At 39.2% G+C, this 16,603-nt stretch overlaps 1 long non-coding RNA gene across 8 annotated transcripts in view; it reads right to left on the reverse strand.

Annotated features, from left to right (window-relative positions):
* LOC140691221 (uncharacterized) overlaps positions 1-16,603 on the reverse strand; it is a 647,918-nt gene that overhangs the window by 438,335 nt on the left and 192,980 nt on the right. The window contains exon 1 of one of the 8 annotated variants that reach the window (XR_012066791.1): positions 12,717-12,858. The exons of the other annotated variants lie outside the window; for them this stretch is intronic. This is a non-coding gene — a long non-coding RNA (uncharacterized lncRNA). Of the gene's footprint in view, positions 1-12,716; positions 12,859-16,603 lie in introns of those variants that run through there. 8 annotated transcript variants of the gene reach the window in all.

The following is a 16,603-nucleotide window of genomic DNA, read 5'->3' on the forward strand; positions in this document are numbered from 1 at the left end:
TATACTTATACAATGGAATACTATTCAGCCATAAAAAATGACAGCATAACACTATTTGCAGCAACATGGATGCTCCTGGAGAATGTCATTCTAAGTGAAGTAAGCCAGAAACAGAAAGAAAAATACCATATGAGATTGCTCATATGTGGAATCTAAAAAAAAAAAAAACAAAACAGAAACAGACTCATAGACATAGAATACAAACTTGTGGTTGCCAAGGGGGAGGGGAGTAGGAAGGGATAGATTGGGAGTTCAAAATTTGTAGATACTGACAAGGCATATGTAGAATAGATAAACAAGATTATACTGTATAGGACAGGAAAATATATACAAGATCTTGTGGTAGCTCACAGCAAAAAAAAAAAAATGTGACAATGAATATACATATGTTCATGTATAACTGAAAAATTGTGCTCTACACTGGAATTTGACACAACATTGTAAAATGACTATAACTCAATAAAAAAAAGATTAAAAATTTTTTTGAGCCATGGGAATACATAACCTATGATCCTGAAGAAATAATAAATTAATCTTAAATAAAAATAAGTTGTCCCTGAATGAAAATTGGTAAGCATAAACAATGAAACAATAACAGAGAGCCAATCAATCAACACACGTTTTTAATTGTTCCCTGAGATAGATGCACAGATAAAGGCTTTGAAAGATTCAGAATAATGTATAGAAATCATTACCAATATCAAGCTAGAGAGAAATGTTTACAAACAGGAAGAAATAACTAACATTATACAGTGGCTGTGCTAAGTACCAAATGAGTAGTCTAAGCAGTGAAGATGAAGAAAAAAATGGTGATCAGGGAATTTTGCAGAGTTGGGGGCAGAAGAAAGTTTTCCTACAATAGGTGGGATGATTTTGACCTTGAAGTTCAGAAAGAATCTGAACAGATAAAGAGGGGACCACTTTGAAGAAAACAGAAGTGATATTCTGTATCTTCAGAATGCTCTAGAGATTACTGAGTATGTTCAAATTACTAGGGCGTTAATAAAAGTCCTCTGAAATGGGTGTTAACATTTTGCACATGCACAAACTGAAGACTTGAAAAATTAAATGAAGTTCCCAGTGTCGCATATCTTGCAAGCTAAAGAGAATAGAACTAGGGATCCTGGCTGCTAAAGAGTCACTCATTCCACTCCACAAGAAATAACAAAGCTTCAGATGGCAAATACAGTAAGGATATACAAAGCTTCAGATGGCAAGTACAGTAAGGATACATGGGGCTTCATGTCTACCACCAGAGATGAAAATTTACAACCAGAAAATAGACAACTGACAAATCCTTTGTTTGGTTCTAGATGTACCAAGATGAGTACTTTTCATAAATTTGCTCATTTTATCCTCACCATTGCCTTGGGATTAGAATATATTTAATCCTAATTTTGTGGAAAAGGAACTCTGGGACTTGGAGATAAATAAAATGACCCAAAGCACAAAACTGTTACATGACAGGGTTAGGCTGTAAGCCCAGACTGGTGTGCTTCTATATCCAATGTTCTTTCCATATCACTGGGTATCAGGTTTTGCTAAGGTTACCAATACATTGCCTTGTATTTCCTAAATCCACCCTAATAAACTATTTTCAAAAAAATAATGACTGGTCTGGCATTTTAAGAATGATTGTAAAAATAGTAATTATTCTAATTTTACACATTTATTTAATATTTTCTATTTCTTCTTTTGATCTTTATAACTACTTTAAAGATGAAAGAAATAAGGCTAATATGTTCTGCTTATTAATCAGAATCTGCCTTGTCCTCACAAACTTGCAGATACAAAAATATCTGAGCTGGGAATTTCTAAGATATCAACCATTATGCTCTTTATAAATGAGTAAACACAGACATAGAGAAGTAGAGGGGCTTCCTCAGCTTCCCACAGCTGATTAGTTAAAGATTTGGGACCAGCACTCATGTCCCCTGGTTCTCAGCTCTGTGAGGGAATTACTGACAACAAGATGCAATAGGAAGTCAACTCAAACCCTGAAACGTACAAAGTCCATAGACCAGGCTGTTAAGGAAGCTAAAAAAGGGAAAGATGGAGGAAGAAATATTTAAACAGTAACCCAGTAACAATTGGGCTTTACAGATCACAACAGACAAAAATCAATCTTCATCCACCGTCTAAAACTGAATCAGATATCTCAAAGGGACACACATAAACACACCCCCACCATCTATGAAAACAAAGTCCAAAAAAAAATCAATTCCACTTTATGCATTTAGCTCCTGGGAAATATATTACGCCACTGAGATGAGTACTTTGATTCTGATTTGGTTTTTAATAAGACTTTTTAAAGTGGCCATCAGCCAGAATGAGATGTTTAAAAAAAAAAAAAATCCTACAACCCTATAGCCAGCAGGAAATGCAGACGTCTCTTAACCCATTCTGTCATTCTGCAGATAAAGAAACTAGGACACAGAACAGAACAAGGACTCAAAACAGAACAAGACATTCCCAAGTTGATCATTGAGATCACAAGTAAGAGTCAGATTAGCTAATGCTTGATCAATAAAAGCATGGACTTTGGAGGCAAAGAAACCTATATTCCAGTCCTGGAACTGGAGAAAACTCCACCACTACTATCTGCCTGACTGTAGCAGATGCATTTGTTGACCGGCATTTATCTATTGCTAATGCCATCTCCTTGGCCTGCCTCCTCTATAAAGCCAGAAAAAGGCAATACTCAGTTTCCCAGCATCCCTTGCATCTAGGGATAGTCATAACTCAAGCCAATGAGATGTAAGAAGAATTCAGCCAGGGGCCTCTGGGAAGACTTTTACTTTTTATCATTAAAGAAATACACATGGCTACCCACATCCTCTTGCTGCTTCCTTGGACAAAGATTTGCTGCCTGAAGCAAGCATTCAGGTCATAACCATCTGTGACCAGGAGTATTCAAGCATAAAGAAGAAAAGCACACATACTGAAGGTATCAGAGGCAGAACAGAATGTTAGAAAGACCCTGAGTCCTTAATGGCATCATTGAAGTGGAATCACTATTAACAGTATCAACAGTAGCACCAAAATTGTTACTAGAGGGGAAAAAAAATCCATTTGCTTAAACCAATATTAGTTGCAGCCAAAGAAAAATGATATACTTATCTTAGACAAATTAATCTCTCTAAGCCTCAGGTGTCATATCTATAAAATGAAGAACAAACATACCTATCTCATCAGTCTACTGTCACATCATTAATTCAGTATATATTAACTGAGCACCTACTATGTAATAGACACTGATCCAGGAGCCAAGGACATAGCAGAAATAAAAGGTTCCTTTGACTATGGAACAGACTTTCTAATCTTGAGAGGCAGGCAATAAACAAATAAATATAAGCGTGTCATGTACTTTGAAGTCTAAAGTTAAAAACACACATGAAGGACCTGGCATGGTGTTCAGCACAGAGCAGTGCTCAATAAACAGCATCTGCTATTACTACGGCTCTTATTGGTATTCAATTAATACTGCTTACACTCTTTAAGACTCCCTCAAATCCTCATATATATGAGTTATTAGAAATATGGGGCTCTCAAGCCATCCCATATTGTCACAAGGAATCCTTGCACTCTGATCTGCTGATTAACTTTTTTCTTCTCGAGCTGGGAACTTTCTCTTTTAGATCTTGAGGCTCCAAGATTCACATGCCTTTAGAACTTTTCAATACCAGGACTTGTCCTGAATGATCAAACCAGAAAGGCTAAAATAGCTAGAAAGGATGAAGGAAGTTGGAGAGGAGTGGGATTTTGCTCCAGGTGGCTGCTCTGTCTTTAACTAGAAACCTGGCAGGGCTTTGCCTGGAACAATTAACCCATGCAAATACATGTTAATGACTATTTCTCTCAAGATACGGCCAGGAGACACCTAACTGGGACTGAACAATATAATCCAAAATGCCTTTGTTTTTCAGAAGTCATTTCAATAAAAAACTGATTTCATGAGTGGGAATTACAAACCAAAGGTACAGAGTTAGGCTTTGAAATACCGTGGGATAAATCCAGGCTCTACTCCTGGATCCAACAGTGATTTTCTGTGTGATCCTGAGCAATCCTACCCTTCTCTGGTCCCCAGTTTTCCCATCAGTACAGTGATAGAGCTGGACTAGACCACGTCTAAGGGACCTTTCAGCACTGACACCCTGTCTTTCTACTTTTCTCAAATCATCTACGCTTGGTGAGACTCCCTACCCTCCGCAGCAGTGGAACAGGGGTGCCTCTCTCAGCATATTTGCTAATGCCCAGCCACCAGGGGAAAAAAATTGCTGACTGATGCTCTGGCTGCCTGTGTGTTGTTCAACACCTACTTACAGCTCTAATCGGCTGGTTTTCACACCCAGGAGATGGAGATTGATTGCTGACACTGACCTGGCAAGGAGACCATCCTGCAGTCACCAGCCAAAGCAGCATAGCCACGCAGGCTGGGAATCTGGCAAGTAGTACTTGCCAAATGGGAAAAAGAGCATAGAACAAAAGAATGGCAGGTGGTTTTGCACAGTGGTTAAGGACATTGGTTGTAGAGTCAGGTAGACCTGAACTTCATCCCTTTCTCTATCACTTTCTACCTGTGTGAACTTGGACATGTTACTTCACATGTTTCTCAACAGCAGCGGACCTTGACGCATAGTCCCAGGGAGCGAATCTTGATGGGTCTATAGGGCACAGAAGTCTCTTCTGCTTGCCAGTGACTGCATAAACCAGCATGACATCCAGTCTTGGTAACTGAGACCTGAGAAAGTTTTTTCTGGGTAACTTCTTGGAAATTTTCTTTGCTAAAAAAAAATAAGTAAGTAAGTAAACGAAAGAGACACCTGCAAGCCTCTTGGTCATTAAGGTTATGATGCTAATTTAAGCCACTCTGTGACTGAAGAAAGACCCTGCTGATAGAATGAGTGCAGCAGAGCAAAAAATGGAAGGAACCTGGGTCTGTGATGATGTCACTGAGCCACTAAATCCTTCACAACCCTGGAGCTGCCTTTTTCCCAGGCTGCTTGCTTCTGCTAGATGAGAAAAGAAATCTCTACTGTATGTACTACTTTTAGTAATTTTCTGTTCAATGTATCCAAAGCTTCCAGAGAGCAGCAGTCACAATAATTGTTATCAATGCTAAAATTCTAGAGCCCAGAGTAGCATATAAAAGCAAAAACTCAAGAGTTAGAAGAATTAGGCTCAAATCCTAGTAACTCTCTTTAGCACCCTATATCTTCATTTCCTCACTATTTAAATACAGATATATTTCTGAAGATTACAAGGATTTGAAAAGTCATAAGGATTTATATAAACTTGGCAGATTATTATTACTACCCACTCTGCCATTGGTAGTCTCTGACATGTAAGGAAAACACAGTAGCTGAGAGTCAGAAGAAATAGTTCTTCATGGTGGCTCTGACTTTAATTTCCATGGTGACATTGGACAACTCCTTTCCCCACTCTGGACCTTTAAAATTAGAGTCTTGGACTGGTTTAAATCTAAGGTCATTCTTGGAATTGATATTCTATGAATTGAAATAATATATTCTTTTTCTTTCATATACAGCAAAAAAAAAATGTTGACAAAGGTGACAATAAAGTTGGTGGGAGAGCCAAGCAAACCTCCAATGAGCACAGTATGCTGCGCTTAGTGCTCTGCGTTGCAGGTACCTACCGCCCACAGTCCCTACCTGCGCAGTCCCACTTCACTCTCCTCTCTGCATTAGGTTGCCTGCTGCACTCGACCTTCACCTCTAGCTATTCTGCTGGATAACTTCTCTGGCATCTCAATGCACGAAGAAAATACTGCCTGAAAGTTCCTTGTTTTTCCTCATGAAGAACAAGTTATTGAAAAAACAAGGACACTAAAAGCAAGGATTCTCAAAATGAAATTATTTTGGTCTCATGCAGGAATTGTTTAAGAAAATAGACTAAAACTCCCATCCAAATCAACTAAATAGCACTTCTAAATTATCCGATCCAGACACAACACCATATGGGACAGAAGTAGATGCTATTTTACCCATTTTCCTAGCGGATAAAAGCAAGTTTGCCTTGTGCCACTGCATGTAGACTGACAAAGAACCTTCCCATCTGTGGAGCATGTGGTCCTGCAGAAAGTGTACTACACACCTTCTATGTGCCAGGAACTGTTCTAGGCTTTAACATCATTCTCCAACATGCATACATATCGTCCCTTTCCTCAATTGTCTGTCCGGTCGGTAGGGTAGGTTCCTCCCCAGGCCAAAATGATGAATTGTGTTCTTTGTCAACACTAGTCATTAGCAGTCTTCCCACTCCTCTTTGATTGTTATAATTCTTGAAGTGAGCATGTGATCCAGGGGTCACAAAGACCATGCAAACATTTGATGTTTTGCTTTAAAAGTAACCATGGCTAAAGCTTATTACAGCAAAGGATACACAAGAGGATTAGCAAGGGGAAAAGACACAAGGTAGAATCTGGAGAAGTCCATGTCCAGGCTTTCTTAGACTATCTCCATCTGGTAAGGAAATCTGTGAGTGTGACATTTTTACAAGCACTTAAAGAAATGCAGTGCAAGGATGCTCAGTCTCATCACTTTCATTCAACAGAGTACTGGAAGTCCTAGCCAGAGCAATTAGGCAAGAAAAAATAAATGAAAGACGTCCAAATTGGAAAGGAAGAAATAAAACTGTCACTATTTGCAAATAACATGGTATTATATAGAGAAAACTCTAAAAATTCTATCAAAATAACTGTTAGACCTAACAAATAAATTCAACAAAGTTGTGGAATACAAAATCAATATATAGGAATCTGTTGCATTTCTATGCACTAATAATAAACTATTAGAGAAATTAAGAAAACAAACCCATCAAAAAGAATAATATACATAGGAATAATTTAACCGAGGAAGTGAAAGACTTGTATGCTGAGAACTATTAAACAATGATGAAAGAAATGGAAGAAAAAACACAAAAAAATTGAAAGGATATTTGGTGCTCATGGCTTGAAAGAATTGATATTGTTCAAATATTCATACTACCGAAAGCAACCTAGAATTTAATGCAATTCCTACCAAAATTCCAGCGGCATTTTTCATAGAAAGAGAAAAAATTCTAAAATTTGTATGGAATCACAAAACATCCCAAATAGCCAGAGTAATCTTGAGAAAGAAGAGCAAAGCTGGAGGCATCAGGTTCCCTGATTTCAAACTACATTACAAGACTTCAGTCATCAAAAATGTATGATAGTAGTGTAAAAACAGACACATAGATCAATGGAACAGAACAGACAACTCAGAAAAATATATAAATTTATGACAAAGGAACCAAGAATATACAATAAGGAAAGAACAGTCTCTTTAATAAATGGTGTTGGGAAAACATGACAGCCACATGCAAAAAAAGAAACTGGACTACTCTCCTACAGTACATGCAAAATACACAAACATAAACTGAAAATGGATTAAAGACTTGAATGCAAACCCTGAAACCTAAAACTCCAAGAAGAGAACATAGATGGCAGTCTTCTTGACATCAGTCTTAGTGATGATATCTTTGGATTTGACACCAAAAGCAAAGACAACAAAAGCAAAAATAAACAAATGGGACGATATCAAACTACAAAGCTTCTGCACAGAAAAGGAAAACATCAACAGAATGAAAAGGCCACCCATTGAACAGAATGAAAAGGCCACCCACTGAACGGGGTGAAATATTTGCACATCATATACAGTGTACTTCAGATATGGTGTGTTCGGTCCCAAACTATGACAATAAGACAAATATTGAAATAAAGCAAGTCACATGAATTTTTTGGTTTCCCAGTGCAAATAAAAGTTATGTTTACACTATACAGTAATCTATTAAGTATGCAATAGTATAATACCATTTGAAATAGTATATAAATACTGTTTGAAAGTCTTTTTAAAGAAATTTTGTGCCACTCCCAGGTGTGGTGCATCCTGGGTGCACCCCCACCCCACCCTGCCCCCATGCAGCAGCAGACAGTGGTCCAGGTGCAAGTTGCTGTGGGTGGCAGGCATGATCTGCTAGCACAGGGGCACTGTACCCAGTGATGCTGTGCCAGGAACCAGCCATTCTCAGCCCGCTCACCACCATGGCAGCTGCAGGTTCCCAGGGCTCACAAGGCCCCTGCCAGGCCCAATGCCATGGGACCTTAACTCAGGGCTAGCAGCAGGATGTTTGGGAGAGGGAGGGCACACTCAGGCCTCACATCTGGAGCTGCCTACCTTGGCCCTTGCTTGGCCAGTGGCCACTGTACATACCTTAATTTTAAAATACTTCATTGCTAAAAAAATTCTACCCATCATCTGAGCCTTCAGCAAGTCATAGCAGTAACATCAAAGATCACTGATAACAGATCATTATAACAAATATAATCATAATGGAAAGTTTAAAATATTGGGAAAATTACCAAAATATGACACAGACACACATAGTGAATAAATGCCACTGGAAAAATGGCACCAACAGACTTGCTCGACACAGGGTTGCCAACAACCTTCAATTTGTAAGAAAAAAAAAAACAATGCTGTATCTGACAGAGTGATAAAGCGAAACACAATAAAATGAGTTAGGCCAGTAACCAATAACAGGTTACTAACAAAAATATATAAAGAACTCATACAGCCCAAGAGCAAAAAAAAAAATCCAATTTAAAAATGGGCAGAGGATATGAATACACATTTTTCCAAAGAAGACATACAGATGGCCTACAAGTACTGAAAAGATGCTCTACATCACTAACGATCAGGGCAATTCAAATCAAAACCACAATGAGATACCACCTTATACCTGTCAGAATGACTATTTTCAAAGAGTCAAGAAATAAGTATTGGCAAGGATGTGCAGAAAAGGGAGCCCTTGTACACTGCTGGTGAGAATGTAAACTGATGCAGCCACTATGGGAAACAGTGGAGGAAACTCAAAAAATTAAAAATAGAACTATTATATGACACAACAATCCCACTGCTGGGAATTTATTCAAAGAAAAGGAAGACATTAATTCAAAAACATATCTGCACCCCCGTGTTCATTGTAGGATTATTTGAAATAGCCAAGATATGGAAACAACCCAAACAACACACCCATGAATGGATGAACTGCTGAAGAAAACATGGCGTATTCATACAATAGAATATCATTCAGCCATAAAAAAAAAAGAAATTTTAACATTTGTGACAACTTGGATGGACCTTGAGGTCATCATGCTAAGTGAACTAAATTAGACAGAGGAAGACAAATACTGTATGACCTCACTTATATGTGGAATTAAAAAAAAAACCAATCGCTTAGATACAGAGAACAGATAGGTGGTTGCCAGAGGTGGGGGGGGTAGGAGTGGGTAAAATGGGTGAAGGGGGTCAAATAAAATAAGTAAGCCATGGGGATGTGATGTGTAACATGACGCCTATTCTTAATTATACTGTGTTGTATATTTGAAAGTTGCTAAGAGACTAGATCTTACTGGACCAGACTTACTGTATTGATCATTTTGCAATATATACAAACGTCAAATTATTATGTTGTATATCTGAAACTAATATAATATTGTATGTCAATTACACTTCAATTTTAAAAAGAAAAAAAAAGACAGTAACATGTACAATGTTTTTGCCTAGGGAAGTCCATTTGAACTTGACACTGTAAGTTTTTACTGGGGGCTGATCATATCAGCACATACTGCTCAGCACATACCAAGACTCCAAAGTGTCAGAAGAAAAGCAGGTGTTCAGCATAAATTATATTGTTTGTATAAACATTTGAAGAGCCATAAACCACACTTATCTGTTAGTGAATGGGTCAAATATCAAATCCCCAGATGCTAGCCAAGGGCCAACCTTGCAAGCAGGCACTTCTAAAAGTAGCAGCCTCTGTCTTGCTATGTTGACTCTTTTCTGTGTAACATGTGACTCAGTTCTGATCAATGGGACATAAAAAGAATTCTGCTGGATACTTCCTGAGAGATTTTAGTGAGAAGAAAATCTCCCCTTTTCTATCATTTTATCTCCTGCTTATAGGGATGTTGAATAAAGATAAAATACCTGGAGATGAGGCATCCATGTTGCAACAGCAAGGAAACAAACACGAAGATGAAAATATAACATGCTGAGTGCAGCCAAAAAGAGGTGGAAAAAGTGCCTGAGTCCTTGAAAGTATCACTGAGCAACTGAACTAATACCAACAGCCACCTACCACCACACTTTATGTTTTGTGAGGAAAACAAGCCCCCACAGGCTTAAGCCATTGGTAGTAAAACCTTGTTACCTGCAGCCAAATTCACTTCTAACTGTACAACAACCAAGCAAAAACATCCACAGCTTTTTTTTTTAATGAAGCTTCCAGTCTAGTGGGGGAGGCAAAATAATTACACTAATGGATGTGTATTTGCAAACTGAGACAGGTACTTGGAAGAGAAATTGAGTTACATTAGAATACAAAAAAAAAGGAAACTGACCTAGGTTGGTTACAAAGAGGGAAGGAAATACTCACAGAAAATTTTGAAGTTACTTATTTCCATAGCATAAACTGCTCCCAAATTTAAAAGCTTAAAACAGTTATTTTATTTTGATCATGATTTTGTGAGTTACGTATTCTGGAAAAACTTAGCTAGGAATTCTCTCTTGGGGTCTCTAATGAAGTTTCAGTCAGATATCAACTGAGGCTGCAGTCACATGACAATCTGGCTGAGCTAGGTATTTAAGATGGGTTCATCACAAGGCTAGCAGGTGATGCTGGCTGTCAGTTGGGAGCTCAGCTGGCTGCTGACCAAAGCACTCCAGCACAGAGTCCAAGGAAAGCGGGAGTTCTTGCAAAGCGGCTCAGGGATCCAAGTGTAACTGTTCCCAGAAACAAAGTGGAAATTGTATGGTACATTATGACCTAGCCTCTGAAATTACAGAGCATCAGTTTCACCATACTCTTGGTCAAAGCAGTTATAAAACTGCTCAGATCCAAAAGTATGGATATAGAACCCCCTCTTCTCAATGGCTAGGATGTCAAAGAAGGTACGGGCCTATTCTAAAACCTCCACAGGCTTACTTAGGAGATGAGATTGAATTAGTATCTGAAGAATGAATAGGAAATATTAGCCAAATAGAAGAGGAAAAGAAATATTACATTATTCAGAGAATAGCTTGTTCCAAGAAAGGCCCAGTGGTGGAAGAAAGCACAGCATACTGGAGAATAGAGACCACACCACAGAAAGTGAGGTGTAGGGGAAACGATAAGGGGACTAGTGGTTTGAAGGGAATTCATGCTGGACTTTGCAGGCTGGCGTAAGAATCTGAATCTTCATCCTCCAGTCACTACCTGTGTGACCTTGAATTAAGTTAGTAAAAACAGGTGTCACTCTCTGTTAAATGGGGGTGGACATTGATCATACGTACTTTATACAACTATCATAAGGTTTAAGGAGATAATCTCTATACAGTAAGTGAACTGCTCAGTAAATGGTAGTTGGGACTAGTATTGTGGTTATTTTTATCATACTTTTATATATTACTAGATAGAGCATTCATCTGCAGAAATTCCATTAAACTGAAGCCCAGCTCTGCTGCTGAAGAAAGGGGAAGTCTCTTCTCCACGTAACTGATGAAGGAAATGATGTAACAAAGGGCAAGTGTGTTGATTTTACCACCAGAGAGAATCCCAGATCAGTGATTACTGGCTCTGTAACCTCAAGCATGTCACTAAACTCCACGGAGCTTCTACTACCTCATCTCTAAAGTGGGAATAACACCCACCAGACTGGGTTATTTTGAGAATAAAAGAGAAAACGTGTGTAAAACATTTAGAGCCTCAACAGGATCCAATAAACTTCTCTCTTCCCACTCAGAGGTCTAACCTTCAAAACACTGAAATAACACAGTGTTGCAACCAGATCTTACCATTGTTGACAATAATACAGAGGTGAATCAGACACTGACTGCTCTCTGTGCTGGTCTATAAATCTACTTAGTAGGTTCCAGACTCAGAATCTCTCCTTCTGCCCAGCATCTCTCCCTTCAGATTCTTGTATAGATTGCTCTTCAGTTCATTCAGGTTTCTACTCAAGTAAGGAAGGGGTGAGGAAAGGCTTCATGAGCTAGAATCTCAAAGTAGGTATGATTTGGTAACATAGAGAATAGGGCATAGGGTACCTCAAGTCAAAAGAACAGCATAGGAGAAGGGCCAAGATGGCAGAGTAGAGGGACACTTTTAGCTCACCCTATCCTACAAATACACCAAGAGTGAAATCCACGGACCCACCCATCCACTCAGAACACCTGCTGAACTTTGACAGAACATCGCCTTCTCAAAAAGACAAAATATGCCACAAATCTGGTAGAAGAAAAGGGAAAAAGAAGGAAGAAAAGGAAAATAGTGTGGACTGGTCACGTGGGGAGGGAGCCCCGAAAAAGGAATAGCGCTTGTTCGCTGGGTCTTCCCTCTCCAGCGGAGGGGTCAGCAAGATGGAGGGGAAGCCTCCGAGGCTCAGATCTGTATGGAAAAGCCCTTGACCAACGGAACTAAGTTAAATGGACACAAAGGGTCCGTGCAACCCCCAGCCCTAGTCACTAAAGCAAAGCAACACTGCTGGTGTGCCCTGGGGGGAGGGGCACCGTAGTCTTTGTCTCCTCAGACTGGAGGCACCATTACTGACGCTTTCTTGGGAGAAGAGAGGCGAGGCTCAGCCACAGCCACCATATTCTGCCAGGCAGAGGCGGGTTCAACACCTGAATACGTACCTAGGGACTCTGCAACCTCATAGGCAGGACTGAGATTTCTTTACAGCCCCAGGCAGAGGGGACTCTTCTGCTCCGCTGTCTCGTGAACTTACGCCTCAAAGACAAAGGAGCAAGGAGTGGAGTTCTAGCACAGAGTAGGGGCGAGGGCTGGTGCAGCCTCGGAGTGACCGCCCATGTACCGAGCTCGAGCACAGGGACGCAGCGTAGGGAGGGGCCGCGACCCGCCCACCGGCACTGGGAGCAGCACAGACCAAGGGCACTACCGCAGGGCCTCTGGAACCAGCGAGCCAAGCTTGTGCAGCAGGGAGAGGGCAGGAGTGGCGACAACCAAAGAACAAAAAGGAGGCCCCGCTCAATAGCCAAGGCAGGCTCTGGCCACCAGAACAGCAGTCACACCCCCAACCAAAGGGATAAGAGCCAAAAGGCACGGAAGAAAGACTTGGCAACCATCCATACTTAAGAAGGACCTCTCAACAAAATTAAGAGCACACAGTCTCCACAGGAATACATCCTCCTTTTTTTTTTTTCTAATTTTTAATTTTTTAAATCCCTTTTAAAATTTTCATTTAACATTTTTTATCAATTTTTAAAATTTGTCTCAATTTGATTTTTACTTCTCTTTATATTGTTCTTCTGTTATTGATTATACTGTTTTCAAATCTTTTTTCTTTTAAATTTTTAAAAATTTGTCTCAATTTTATTTTTATTTCTCTGTTTTGTTCTTCTGTTATTGATTATACTGTTTTCAATCTTTTTTCTTTTAAATTTTTTAAAATTTGTCTCAATTTTATTTTTATTTCTGTTTTGTTCTTATGTTATTGATTATACTGTTTTCAATCTTTTTTCTTTTAAATTTTTAAAAATTTGTCTCAATTTTATTTTTATTTCTCTGTTATGTTCTTCTGTTATTGATTATACTGTTTTCAAATCTTTTTTTCTTTTAAATTTTAAACAAATGGGACCTAATTAAACTCATAAGCTTTTGCACAGCAAAGGAAACCATAAGCAAAACAAAACAACAATCTACGGAATGGGAGAAAATATTTGCAAAAATGAGACTGACAAGGGCTTGATTTCCAGAATATATAAACAGCTCATATGACTTATAAAGAAAAAAACAACCCAATCCAAAAATGGGCAGAAAACCTAAACAAGCAGTTCTCTGATGAAGAGATATAAATGGCCAATAGGCACATGAAAAAATGTTCAATATCACTAATTCTCAGAGAAACGTAAATTAAAACTACAATGAGGTATCACCTCACACCAGTCAGAATGGCCATCATTCAAAAATCCACAAATAATAAATGCTGGAGATGGTGTGGAGAAAAGGGAACCCTCCTACACTGTTGGTAGGAATGCAGTTTGGTGCAGCCACTGTGGAAAACAGTATGGAGATTCCTCAAAAGACTAAAAATAGACTTACCATATGACTCAGCACTCCACTCCTGGGCATATATCCAGAGGGAAACTTAATTCAATAAGCCACCTGCACCCCAATGTTCATAGCAGCACTATTTACAATAGCCAAGACATGGAAACAACCTAAATGTCCATCGACAGATGACTGCATAAAGAAGTTGTAGTATATTTATACAATGAAATACTACTCAGCCATTAAAAATGATAAAATAATGTCATTTACAGCAACATGGATGGCCCTGGAGACTGTCATTCTAAGTGAAATAAGCCAGAAAGAGAAAGAAAAATGCCATATGATATCACTCATATGTGGAATCTGAAAAAAAAAAGACACATGAACATATATGAAACAGATACAGACTCACAGACATAGAATACAGACTTGTGGTTGTCAAGGGTGAGAAGAGTGGGAAGGGATAAACTGGGAGTTCAAGATTGGCAGATACTGACTGGTATATATAAAACAGTAAAACAAGTTTCTACTGTATAGCACAGGGAAATGTATTCAATATCTTATAGTAGCTTATGGTGAAAAAGAATATGAAAATGAATATATTTATATTCATGTATGACTAAAACATTATGTACACCAGAATCTGATACAACATTGTAAACTGACTATACCTCAATTAAAAGGAGGGGGGCACAAAAAAAAAAAGAACAGAGTGAATTAAAGCATGAATGCAGGAAAAGAGGGGATCCTATTCAGGACCACAGAAGACAGTTCACAGACTATGGTAAAAGGAAATATGGGAAGGTACAATGAGTGTGGGACACTAGCACCAGTGATCCCAGGCACGTCATTCTAAACATTAAGAAGTAGCAATGTAATAGGGCGCAAGGCTCTGACCTACTAATCCAACAATCCATCAACTGACTGGTTTATCTATTTATCCATTTATCTCCTGTACCTCCTTCCTTTTCTCTCTTCATTCCAGAACACCAATGTCCCTGAACCCTTTCACACACACACACTCACAAAGGCCCACCTGTCCAACTGTTCTCTAAAAAGCCTGGGGGCTCACTGGCTAGGCAGGAGCTAAGGTTTACAAGCCCCTCACTGATGGAAATCAGAGCTGGGGGACAAGTTATTAGAACACAATTTAGGGTAGCACAGGGTTGAGTGGATGAGATGCCCATTGGCTGACTCAGAGACAAAGGAATAAAAAGAGAGGGAGGAAGGGAGGAAGGAATAGAGGGAGGGAGGAAACGTGGAGAAGGGGGAGGGAAAAGAGGAGGGAGGAGGAGACTGGAAGAAACTCTAAAACTCCCACTTTCTCCATAATGAGAAGAATGACTGCCAAAACCATTCTTCCTTAGTCACCCTTGTGGGTAGTTAGGGCAGAGAAAGCCTTGTGAGCTGATACTCAGGGACCTATCCCTTGCAATCTACAAATATCTCCCTACCAGGTTCCATCTCAGTGCCTAAAATTCCTCCAGTTAGGGATGCAGGCATCTTTAGGAGTACAATGTTAAATGCAAGTAGCTCTAGGAGGAATCCAACATTAAGCTATTAGCAACTATTAGCATTTCTACAGGGATTAGACTCCCAGATTCAGGGGTTCTTAGGGCAGGAAGGGATTTTCAGAAATTAATTTATGAGATAATTTACTAACACCTGGAACATTAGAACCATATCCTCAGGGGAGAAAAATACAGACCAGGCTCTGGATTTGTCTCATCCACCTACCTTCATCTCCTCTTCCTCCCTAAGGCATACTCAATTCATTCACTCATTCATTCATTCATTCATTCAACTACTTATTAAATACTGTTTTAGACACTGGTGATATAAGGTAACCAAAATAGGCAAGGTCTTGACATTCTAGATGGTTTTAAAGAAACTCTAATCTTTGACTTCTTGTCCTTAGTCTTTGTGTTCACATTCCTGTGGTACGTGATAAACCCTAACCCACCCTGCTATTTCCTTTCCTGGAGAGCCTACTTCGTTATGCAAAGTCTTCTACAGTTTAGCTCCTAACAGTACTCTAATTTTTTGTTCTGCTTCCTCACACAGACTGTAAGTTGCTGGACACCAGAGATATCTTCATGCCTATTTATATCCCTTACCAAGCCAAATCCAGAACAAAGCAAGCAATAGGAATGCAAGGACTTGACAATCCTTATGGGTCACAGCTATTTTTTCTCACCATTAAACTCCTGGAATTTAGTAGGTACTATATAGACCTTTTTCAATAAATAAACACTAGTTGAACATATGCAGAGAAGACACTCTAGGTGGGGTATCTTGGGTAAATGGGCAGAGCACACGGATGAACAGCATTTGCGTGGTAGATATTTGAGGCTGGTACCAGGATAAGGAAGAGTATATACTAAAAGGGAACAGGAGAGTGAGAAACTCTGACCTTATAATTTTTTAATACTTATTTCCCAAGTACAAGGGGGGCTAAAATACCTTCCAACTTGGTACTCAGTGATTGAGGACTGATTTTTCAACTGAACTG

The sequence above is a fragment of the Vicugna pacos genome, chromosome 3, assembly GCF_048564905.1.
Source record: "Vicugna pacos chromosome 3, VicPac4, whole genome shotgun sequence".
Classification (NCBI taxonomy): domain Eukaryota; kingdom Metazoa; phylum Chordata; class Mammalia; order Artiodactyla; family Camelidae; genus Vicugna; species Vicugna pacos.